General features: G+C 43.2%; 1 long non-coding RNA gene across 1 annotated transcript; it reads left to right on the top strand.

Annotated features, from left to right (window-relative positions):
* Positions 1-615: 615 nt before the first annotated feature.
* On the top strand, positions 616-9,985 carry LOC143781594 (uncharacterized). Its single transcript, XR_013216770.1, has 3 exons — positions 616-1,957; positions 6,288-6,378; positions 9,821-9,985. It is a non-coding gene; the product is annotated as an uncharacterized LOC143781594 (long non-coding RNA).
* Positions 9,986-12,579: the final 2,594 nt, after the last annotated feature.

Here is a 12,579-nt window from a genome sequence, read left to right as displayed (position 1 = left end):
GAGGTGAGGAGCTAGAGGAATACACGGACATTCTATGGAGAGGGGAGGACACTAGAGGAATACACGGACATTCTATGGAGGGGAGAGGAGCTAGAGGAATACATGGGCATTCTATGGAGAAGGGAGGAGCTAGTGGAATACATGGACATTCTATGGAGAATGGAGGCGCTAGAGGAATACACTGACATTCTAAGGAGAGGTGAGGAGCTAGAGGAATACATGGACATTCTATGGAAATGGGAGGAGCTAGAGGAATACACGGACATTCTATGGAGAGGGGAGGAGCTAGAGGAATACACGGACATTCTATGGAGAGGGGAGGACACTAGAGGAATACACGGACATTCTATGGAGGGGAGAGGAGCTAGAGGAATACATGGGCATTCTATGGAGAATGGAGGCGCTAGAGGAATACACTGACATTCTAAGGAGAGGTGAGGAGCTAGAGGAATACATGGACATTCTATGGAAATGGGAGGAGCTAGAGGAATACACGGACATTCTATGAAGAGGGGAGGAGCTAGAGGAATACATGGACATTCTATGGAAATGGGAGGAGCTAGAGGAATACACGGACATTCTATGAAGAGGTGAGGAGCTAGAGGAATACATGGACATTCTATGGAAATGGGAGGAGCTAGAGGAATACACGGACATTCTATGGAGAGGGGAGGAGCTAGAGGAATACACGGACATTCTATGGAGAGGGGAGGACACTAGAGGAATACACGGACATTCTATGGAGGGGAGAGGAGCTAGAGGAATACATGGACATTCTATGGAGAAGGGAGGTGCTAGAGGAATACACGGACATTCTATGGAGAGGGGAGGACACTAGAGGAATACACGGACATTCTATGGAGGGGAGAGGAGCTAGTGGAATACATGGACATTCTATGGAGAATGGAGGCGCTAGAGGAATACACTGACATTCTAAGGAGAGGTGAGGAGCTAGAGGAATACACGGACATTCTATGGAGAGGGGAGGACACTAGAGGAATACACGGACATTCTATGGAGGGGAGAGGAGCTAGAGGAATACATGGGCATTCTATGGAGAATGGAGGCGCTAGAGGAATACACTGACATTCTAAGGAGAGGTGAGGAGCTAGAGGAATACATGGACATTCTATGGAAATGGGAGGAGCTAGAGGAATACACGGACATTCTATGAAGAGGGGAGGAGCTAGAGGAATACATGGACATTCTATGGAAATGGGAGGAGCTAGAGGAATACACGGACATTCTATGAAGAGGGGAGGAGCTAGAGGAATACATGGACATTCTATGGAAATGGGAGGAGCTAGAGGAATACACGGACATTCTATGAAGAGGGGAGGAGCTAGAGGAATACATGGACAATCTATGGAAATGGGAGGAGCTAGAGGAATACACGGACATTCGATGAAGAGGGAAGGAGCTAGAGGCAAGTTATCCAGAGACAAGCTACATTTTAAATCAATGATAAAAAAAACATTTAGTGTAACTGTCATTTCAGGAATACTTGTATAACATTGTCTATGTCTGTCTCTACATCCTCCCTCCATAGAATCTTAGGAGCACCAACAGTCACCTCTTGTCTCACTAATAGGAAAATTACCTCTCTTGTCACTCTTCGGTCGGATCTTTGTATCGTATGCTGCTGTGCATCCGAGGTCAGATTGGGTGAGGCTCCTAGTCACACCCCTCCAGGCCTTCCTTGGGCTTTGGAACAGTGGTTCCACCACCCATCTCATTACAAAATCCAGTCTTGTTAGCCAAGAGGGTGTGATCCTTGAAAAGACATCCTGAGAGGAGCATTGAGGACCACACCTACTTGCATAGAAAATTTAGATTTATGTACATAGAAGAAAGAGCCATATCTCAGGAACGAAGAGGCGAAGAAACAAAAGGAAAACAGCACCAGATTCAGGAGAACAGCGGCATTACACATGGTAGCACAGATTACATATTTATGGTAAGTGACAGAACCTCTTTAAGACTGGCCCTAAATACAGAATACGGGTCTGAAGAGGTCTTACATGTTATTGCTCCTGTCATTCAGTGGAAATGACTTGTATCACATGAACTGAGCCATTTACCTCACCACCAATTATATTTATTTCCATCCTTTTTCATTTTGGGTCATGGCACAAAAAAACTTATTACCAATATTAATGTAAAGTGGAAATTCTCAGACACCGAAATAGATATTCTCAACATTTTCTTACTCTCATAAAAACTTATTCCGTGAAACACACCCAAAATGTAGCTCAGTTGCCACTTCAAAAGAAATCATCTCTGAGCGTTTCCTCTTCCTCTAACCTGGTCGATGTCTTCGTGTCTTACAATAATTTACTTCTACGAAGTGAATTCGTTTATCTGAGGACGTCATGAGAACTTTTTACTTCAGCAAGCAATAAGCAATTTATTACCAGGAAATTTTTTCCCATTTTATAAGAATATAAAAAATATTATATTACAAGACACATATCTAGATATATACAACATTAAATGGGCTATCTGCATTGGACGATCCTTTAAATTCAGCTTTACTACACCATTTGCCGTTTGCTCAGTCTACTCTGCTACATCACAGTCCCAGCTCTGCCTAGTACTTTCATTATAAACTCAGCATTGCTACTCCAATTCCTGTTTGCTGAGCCTCCTCTGTTACATCACTGTATCTCCTCTGCTAAGAACCTCACTGCAAAATCAGCTCTACAGCACAGACATCTATTTGCTAAGTGTACTCTGCTACATCGCTGTACCAGCTCTGACTACTAACTTCATTATAAACTCAGCTTTGCTACTCCAGCTCCTCTCTCCTGAGTTTACGCTTTCTCATTAGGGTGAGCAGCTCTGCTACATTTAACTCCAACTGTATGGAGTTAACTCTAATTGGTCCCACAATGCGGTGTCATCTCTTAAGCATCAAGGTATTACTCTGCTCCCTTGAAGATTATAACTCTGCTATAAAAGTTGATTTTGCTCCAATTCTGCTACATCAGTTTCCTTCATTCCTAGTCTATCATTCTGCAGCATCAATGACACTTTTCCATGCTCCTTAGTGTCCGGGTCAAAAAACAATGAGTCTGTCTATTGGTCCCACAATGCAGTGTCATCTCTTAAGCATCAAGGCATTACTCTGCTTCCTTGAAGATTATAACTCTGCTACAAAAGTTGATTTTGCTCCAATTCTGCTAGATCATTTTCCTTCATCCATTCTCTATTATTCTGCTGCATCAATGCCACTTTTCCATGCTCCCTAGTGTCCTGGTCAAAAAACACTGATTCTGTCGATAACTCAGTCCGATCTGTCGCCTTTCAGACAATCGTAATCCTACGCTTCCAAGAAGCTGATTATTATTTTGACGCATTTCTTTGTTCTCATGTCTATTCCTGTCTCTTTAAAAAAAATCTATAACAGATCTAGCAATATCTGTAGCCAGAAGCTGTTACATTTTTGACTAATTGCCCTCGGTTTCTTGAGAGTTAAAGAACTGGGACAGCACCGATGAGTGGCTTACAGTTAAGTATCTGACGATGAATCATATTCAGAAGTCTGGGTTCTCCCTGCGAGATGGAAATAATAGAGGTTTTTTTTGGTCATCTGCCATTATCTGCTGATAGTATCATTGTAGATTTTAGATTTTTTTCTTTAAATGGTTCACAAAATGAAGCTAAATTAAAGAGGATCTCTCACTATTCTTTTTTTAGCTGGACAGAGTTATAGTGACTGCAGAATAGAATAAAACATTTTTTTTCTATTATGTCGCAACTCTTGTAGAACTATTAGCTATCAAAGTATTTGGCACCTAGTGGGTTAATATTTTTAAGTCCAAGTGGGTGTTTCCAGAAAGGTTTCACTGGGGGGCGTGCACTTCTCCCCCTGTATGATGCTGACCAATCGTAAGCAAGAGGAACGCTCACAGGAAAGAACACGCCCCCACTATAGATTACAGCAGATTTCTCAGTGTGTGAGATGTAAGGATACAGCTCTGATCTCCCTCCTGGTCTAACCTCCTGCAGTAGATACCTGTGACCCATACCTTGATTATTTTTCAGTCCACGCTAAACCTGTCATTCTGGCTTTCTCTCCTTATCTCCTATTCAATTGAGGTCTTTAATAGAAGGTCTTTGCACATTCTCTTGGTGAGTGTTTTTTTCCAACCTTTTGATTGGATATAGCCTGGTTTGGAGCATTTTCCATCAGGGGCTGATTCAAAGTAGTGACAAGCACTTTCTTTTCTTCGGGGCGTTTTTCAATCCTGTAGCAGAAGAAAAATGCTCAAAAGACCGGATATATGACCAGTCGTTTCACAATAGAAATTAATAAGACAAGTCTTTAAAGCATTTTTTAATAGTTTTTTTCAGACGTCTTTTGGCGTAAATACATGCTCCAAAAGACTCCTCAGAAAATTCTGCATGTGCATACCCTTAGCATTTGCCCATCTTCCCTCTTTCCAAGTAACATAGCTAATGGGGGGATAAAGGCGGTTTGTTACTCAGAGAGGTCCGCCCAAAGTGACCGCCACTCTAAACTGGCTTGCCAGTACAGTTACTCTGTCGGGTCTCTGACTTGCTGTGCGTGCCCTGGTGTCGGTCACCATGTTGGTTCACCTGTGCCTTGCCGCTGGACTCTTCAAGGTAGATGAGTGTACAATATTTTACAATTTCACATTGTGTGGGGACCATCAACAATGTGCAGCCTGCTAAGGTGTCCATCATACAGTTTGAGCGCTACTAAGGGGGGTCATCACACAGTGTGAGAGCTACTCAGAGGGGCCATCATACAGTGTGGGCACTACTAATGGGTCCATATTACAGCATGGGGGCAACCGAGAACCAAGGAAAGAAATAACTTTATTAATTAAATTAAAAGAATGCTACATACGGTACTTAAAAAGTGTATAAGTAAGGAGATTACAGGGAATATCCAGAATGTGGCACCACAACAACAGAGAGGTAGAGTATTATATACACATATTGAAAAAAATAATAATATCTCAGGAGCTCAGTGTGTGGCTAAATTTTTCATATTGATAAAAGTAATGGATAGTTCCTATTTGTCTAAAAACGGAAACCCCAACACACTGATATCCCAAAGGTATGCACAATAGTATAAATGGTATTGCCAAATGCAGAGCAGTCCTACAAGGGACATAATTACCAGAAATTTGTGGTGCCACCACCCCGATGCGCGTTTTGGCCAAAGTGCCTTTTTCTAGCGGAGTCATCATACACAGTAGAGGCTTCTAAGGTGGGCCATCATAAAGTGTGGGTGCTACTAAGGGAGGCTATCATACCATGTGGAGGCTAGTAAGGAGTCTACTATAGAATGTGGGGGCTACTGATGGGGGCCATCATACAGAGTGGTGGCTGCTAAGGGGGCTTTCACGCAGTGTTGGAGCTACTAAGGATGGAAATCACAGAATGGAAGCTACAAAAGGAGCTGTCATGCAGCTTGGGGGCGAAGTGGACGACGTAAAGTTTGGGGACCATCAGACAGTGTGAGACTTTCATACAGAGTCGGGGCTAGTAAAGGGGACCTTCATACAGTGTGGGGGATACTAAGGGGTCTATCTTACAGAGTGGTGGCTGCTAAGGGGACTTTCTCACAGTATGGGAACTACAAAGGGAGCCATAATACAGAGTGGGGGTCACTAAGGATGCCATCAGACAGTGTAGGGACTACTGTGGGGCCAATCATACAATGTGGAGACTACTGTTAGGGCCATTATACAGTTTAGGGGCATAATACTGTGTATAGAGAGCTGTGGAGACATCATACTGTGTATAGAGGAGATGTGCAGGATACACTCGGGGCATTATTTCTGTTTGTAGTGGGACTCAGAGGACATTATTACTCTACAGGGGTGGTTCAGGGGACATCATTACTGTATAGGGGGAGATTCAGGGAACATTATTAAATGTTAATTGGAGACTTCTTGTTATTGGAGGTACTCAGGGTAATGTGACTATCAAAGGGGCATACCGGACAATATTTTTTTCTTGCAGACAAAATGTGGGCACTTGCACGTGGCATCCATTTTTTCAAGGGGGCAATTTTACTATCTGGAGGGCACAAAGGAGGCATTTTTAACTTGAAAGGGGCATTATTATGTGGGGAACTAAGACGAGCGCTGCTGTTGTACTACACAGCAGGTGCAGTAATAGGGACACATACGGCCACAGCGGCTCAGTATCAGGGTATTAGCAGAATGAGGAGTTTGTGCTGGTTGGGAATAGATGGTGACGGCGTTGGAAATGTGAGATGTCAAATGTGTCTTTGTTATACTGTTCAGTTGAGTCCTGACTGGAGAAGTTGTCATGTCCGTCTGGGCCAGATGGAAAAGACGGGAAAAGTGAACAACTCCATCAAAAAGAACGTCAGCTGTAAGTCACCAAATATAACTGTACTGTAATCTGTTATACTGTATGTTCTTCAGTACTGGTATCAACCACTATATGGTCATGGTATGGTGGTAGGATCAGTGTTGGTCTTTGTATAGTGATTTAGTTACGGTAACCGAGTAGTCATCTGCCGAGGTTCCCCTATAATCACTATTCAGGTGCAAAACTGTAGTTGTAATCAGGGTTACCTTCGTTAGGGACCCAATCAGATGTTTCATCCCCTCCCCCAATGAGCTAAACCTCTGCTTTTGCCCTTGTGCCACCCTTCTACTTTTGGCATGGGTAGCGCATGTCAGCAGCTACAGACAGACAACCATGTCTATAACCAGATAGTTGAGGACCACAGAGAATGGCATTGCAGACCACATGTGGCCCCCTCACAGCTGGTTGTACATCTCTGGCCTATAATTTCCATGCCTGATAAACTACTAAAACGAAAAACATGACAAGAAGTCCCTATCGTCAAACAGTGTCGTTGAGAGCCGAGATTAGTATTCCAACCTGTAGGCACTCTTCAACTTGGTTCACAATAAGGTATGACAGTTGTCGGTTTGACACCATGTGAAATACTATTGCCTCTCCGAGTTGGATATGACAAGCAATCTGGAACTGTCAGGACAAAGTTTGAGAAACCGGTCACGTAGGACAGAGCTACAAGTGGCTTCCAGTATATACAAGAGTTATGTATTGTCTGAGTGTCTGTTCTTAGATGATGCCCCTGTGAATACTCCTTTTGACGCCTGCATAATTTGTCACGGTCCTTAGTTCCTTTGGCTCCAGCTGTACACCCAAAAAAAGCCATCCGTGAAGACATAACCCTGGCAGAAGGGTGCACCGGCAATTCTACTGCCAAAGAAATGTGATTGACTTATGCGGTGCATCTGTCATCCATCATCTTCGGAGCTAACAAAGAAATCTAGAACCTGACAACCTGAAACGAAACAAGTGACAATTATCTTGTCCAGTTCACTATTTCATTCCAGTTTTGGGCTGGTTGGAGGCTACAATCTTAAATCGTCCATGAAAGATTCCCTGGTCAACATTTGCATTCCATGTCAGTCACCCGCATGTAGATAATAATATTGAGCTTTCTCTTTTCATGGGTTTACCCACTGTACAATTTTTAGTCGAGGAGACATTAATGATAGGAAACTAAAGTAAACCATGTATAACCCAAACTTAGTAAATCTGAAAACTTAACCTAAAAAGATAAGAACTAATTCATGAGGAGCTAAGATGTTATAAAGGTGTACCAGAATACTAGACCTTATTGAGATGAACCTATTTGAAACCAAAGCACATTGTCTACTAGGTTCTTCTCAGTTATTTCTTCAAAGCTGGTTATAAGTCAAACAGGATGAGATGACGATCAATTGTCTTTGTTTTCCGGTGGCTTCCAATGAATGTCATGTTGGTCTGCAAAAAATGTCCGGAACTAGTCTAAAGTGGTTGGTACTTTGAGAAAACCCATGTCCATATGTCTTGATAGGACATATGGATGTTAATATGGGGAGCTCAATCTTGGAAGATTCTTCTACAGGTCTGCACGTTGGGAACCTACAGAATAAAGTCATTGATTGTTTGAATGGCTTCTATATAAAAATGGGTTGCATTCATGAGACATCCCATTTAGCTCTCCCAATTGAAATAAATAGGCTGAGCTCGTAGGCCTCAATGCAAAACCTCCAATGGGGTCCCGAATTATCACAGATCTTTATTAATAATGGTCTTTTCATATGGGCCAAAGGAACTTTTTTGGCCCCTAAGGTCCAGGGCAGTTGTGCTATTGCAACCACTGCACCTAATATTATTACGACCCTGGGCTGAGCTGCTTGCATGTTAATGGCAGATTCTGGACAGATAACATAAGGAGTCAAACAACAGTATCATGTGTATGAAAGCAAATCCCTGCCCAACTAGCCTGACTGACAACTGCAGCTTGTACTAAGCACTGTGAAATATAAGCAGCAGCAGATAGAAAGGACAGTGAGGAGCTGTTATTCAGGCTAGGTGGTTTGATATTTAGCAACAGGGAGGAGGGACACTGATTATCTGTCATTCAAGATAGGTGGGTAGGTATTTATAAGGAGCAGGGAGGAAGGACACTGAGGTGCTGTCAATTAAGCTAGTTGAGCAGATATTCAGCAACAGGGAGGAGGGACGTTGAGGAGATGCCAGCAATGAGGATAGAGCATTAAGGAGTGACAGTGACTAGCTCTTTAACAAGCTAGAGTGATGGAGATTCAGCAACAGCAAGGAGGAGGGACACTGAGGTACGGTCTATCAATCTAAGTGGGCAGAGATTCAGCAGCAGCATTGAGGAGGAACACTGACTAGCTGTCTCAAAAGCAACGTGGGTGGAGATTCAGCAGCAGCAGGGAGGAGTGACACTGAGGAGCTGTCAATCAAGCTGGGTTGGGCAAAGATTCGGAAGGCAGTAGGTAGGGAGCAAACTGAGGTGCTGCCAATTAAAAATATTGACTGCTGGTCAGACTCCAACATGGATTCTAATTTCATTATAGAAATTCATATCCGAGCAAATCTGACAAGGCAAATTCTTGTAAATCACTGGCCTACAATAAGCTTGCACATGGCACTGTAGGGAACAGATGCTGCAGGATACACATTATTTAACGATCCTGAATAGATGGCCATATGTTGGAAACACTTGTACAGTCATTCGGTTAATAGAACGCACAATGCTGACTGTGAGGTACGGCCATCCCAAGTATCGCAAGTATGAGCGCCAGAACAAAACAAGAATCATACCCCATTATCTAACACTGGTGTCAAGACAAACAATGTATCTTCACATTACATCTATAGGAAATTTACAGGGACATCTATCATTTATGGCTTAATTATGTGTGCGGTATGAAATATTATGGAATTATTCTCCCGATCTGCACATTTTGATTTTCCATGTTCTTTCATTTTTTTTTCACCCTTAAGTCATATTTGCCAACTTTAATCAGTGTATGTCTAAGAGGACGTACAACCGTTTTTCTTGTATACATGCCCTTTTTTGTAAAGTATGCCACCGGCTCACCTCTACTATACCCCTTCCCACATCCTTTACTCCTCTACTATGCTCCTGCAAGATCATGAAGCCCTCCAAAGTCTTTCTAAACCTGCTTCTAGGAAGTTTCAATGGCACCTGAAAGATTTTCCAACTTCTTCGGGATTCCTGGAACTTCTTGGTCGTCTGGGGTTAGTACTAGTTACAGTGACCTTCTATCATTTCTTCTTCTTCCTCCTCTTCTGTCCTTCTTTCTGCCTCCCTAGGGAGTTGCATATGGTGCTCCCGCTGTGCTTATTGAATCCAAAGGGGAAACCTGAAGCTCCTCTGCCCAATGCTAAATTTATAATGAGATTACCACCTACAATGTGACATTTCTAACAATGGTGTCTGCTTATGTTACAGAAGGACCTTTGGACTACCTTAAGGTCCCCAATACACAGGAGCGCTCCCTCTGCCAATCACTCCAATGTTCTCCAATGTTGGCGGCTTATCTCACTAAGAACAAAAGAATCAGTGATCTGCAAACAGACATGCCGAATCTTTCTGCAGGCCCTCATATCCGCCCAAGCCTGCTAGTATCATATTGTGTGTTCGGTCACCGATAGTCTTATCTCTATAGCGGCCTTTAGACACAAGTGCCGGGTGCCACTGCCACCTATGTTCCCATTCTAGGTATGCCAATGGCTTCACACCCCCTTCCAACTCATTTTGAATCTCCTTGCATACACTCTGGTGCTCTGCCGCACGTCCAGCATACTACGCTCTACATCACGTAAATAAAGGTGGTCCATGAGCCATCCCTATAGCCAACCCATAGTGAACAGGAGACACTGCAAGGTATGCCAAGTTGAGAAGTATGGCAACCCATCTGTTGGAAAAATGAATCTGGAACTGACCTCCAGTGTGAGCTGAGATAGTGTAGCGCGGCGTGGGGCTGTAAACATGGAGAGTCACCAGTCTTCTTTTACACCCCTATGCACTACATGAAAGTGTGGATCCTACTTGGGTGTGTGGACTTGTGCTGTGAGGGCATTAAGCTCCTGCAAGCCGTATATAGCCGCATGTTGTGGGCCTGCCAGGACCAGATGTTGTACAGTTCAGAGAGGGAGACCACCAAAAATAAACTCTTAACTGAACGGTAACTTATTAAGGGTTACATACAAGGGATAGCAGGTTCAAAGTCTTATAATTGTTTCCTTTACAGTATGAAGCATGTTCCACACAGTATCCTTCCTCTGTAGTTTACCCCAGGGCTAGCGAGGCACACTGTTTCTCTCTACTCCGCCATAACCCAGCTTTAACCCTACAGTCCTGATCAGCAAACTTTACTTCCTCATCCTATTTCTTCCACAGCAGGCGCCCTGGAACCATTGCACTCAGGACCGTCGCTAGTCCGTTGTACTAAGTCCTGCTTAGGTTTGTTACCTTATGTGTTACAAGCTCTGGTGTTCATGACTCAGCATCCTATCAAAGGACCCTTCTCTGGAAGTTCACTCTGTCTCATCAGTCATTTTTCTTTAGGATCATGCTATCCCTTGTCCTTAGTCTCCTCTCACTTAGAGTCACCCGTTCATGCAGCTCTGCTCACTTTTCACTCCCAAACCTATCTGAAAAACTAACAGGATCTTCGTCACTTTCCCTAACATTAACCCTTTCCACCTTGGGCTAGTCCCAACATTAACTCTATCTGGCTGAATTGTGAAATGCAAGATCTGCAAAGATGTTGCACAGTGGATCATTTGGAGCACTTTTGGGAGGCACATGGGTAAGAGCCATCAACCTGACATCACTGAAAGAAGCCTACAGGCACAGAAAGCAATCCAAGCCCCGACCATTATCAGCCTAGAGCAGTGCACAGAGGTAGTCTAACTGTGGTGGTTAGCAGATTGCAGAGCTCTGTTCTCACCGCCGATGAAGCAGATGTGGAATGGTCGTACCGCCAATGTGAAAGTGGGAAATGAGAGAGATGGAGCCAAAGTGGGTTGGATGATGGTAGACCTATATCGCAAAACTCTGTTTTGTAAAGAGGAATGGTCAAAAATACCTTCATCCAGGATCCAGGAACTCATTAAAAGCTACAGGAAGCGACTAGAGGCTGTTATTTTTGCAAAAGGAAGATCTACTAAATATTAATGTCACTTTTCTGGTGAGGTGCCCATACTTATGCACCTGTCAAATTTTGTTTGAATGCAGATTGCACATTTTCTGTTAGTACAATAAACCTCATTTCAAGGCAGAAACATTACTGTGTCCAACAGTTATTAGATATATGAAACTGAAATAGCTGTTGCAAAAAAAACAATTTTTATAAAACATTAAGCTTAAGATTAATAGGGGTGCCCAAACTTTTTCATATAACTGTATTGTAGTGAAAGTCCGCGAATAGTTGAATATTGGAGACACAAGCTGATTCCTCTCCTTCTGATCGTGAAATGACATGGCTTTGTCACAGAACATGTGTCAGAACCACTGTACATATAAGTTTGTACCGCAATATGTAATACTTGCACAACCCTTCCCTATGCACAGGGAGCAAAGATGGGTCAGAGGATGCGAGAAAACTAACTTCTCTGTTCCTAGTTCCTGCCTACAAAAACTGTACAAACTAATCTAGGCAAAGTAGAAAAAAGTAGAGTAGCAATAGCCAGGTCAGCTGTTTTTGGTGAGATTATATTAGGACAACTACCTTACCGACCTCCTAATTCACGGTGGCCCAGGAATAGCCATTCTGCCCCTGTGGGCATCCATGCATTCCTGGCACCATTTTGGGGCTCTAGTGTTGTGTCTCATTTGGGAGCTTCTGAGCCTTTGTATTCCACATCTATCTTTACTAATGTTACAGTGGTTCCCTAATTTATAAAACCCATGGTAAACACCTGTAAGAGAATTCGGAGCTAAAATGAATCCCTTTTTAAAGCTATAATCTAGTAACCATAATGGAGAGTGGCAGCAAAGAGAGCCTATCAATCTGGAGGACCCGACATGTCCATGCTTTGAATGAACAGACCAATGAGGATTGAGTAACACTTCATTTCAGGGACGGACATACCGCCGATGCAGCTGACGCAGCTGCTACAGTCCTTACTAACAAGTCTCCTTTACTTGTTCAGCGGATTCCACATCCTAATTCTTCCACTACTGGTGTCTTGGATCTCCTGCTT

This window comes from Ranitomeya variabilis, chromosome 6 (genome assembly GCF_051348905.1).
Source record: "Ranitomeya variabilis isolate aRanVar5 chromosome 6, aRanVar5.hap1, whole genome shotgun sequence".
NCBI classification, from domain to species: Eukaryota; Metazoa; Chordata; class Amphibia; order Anura; family Dendrobatidae; genus Ranitomeya; species Ranitomeya variabilis.
This window is presented reverse-complemented; position numbering and strand designations above follow the sequence as displayed.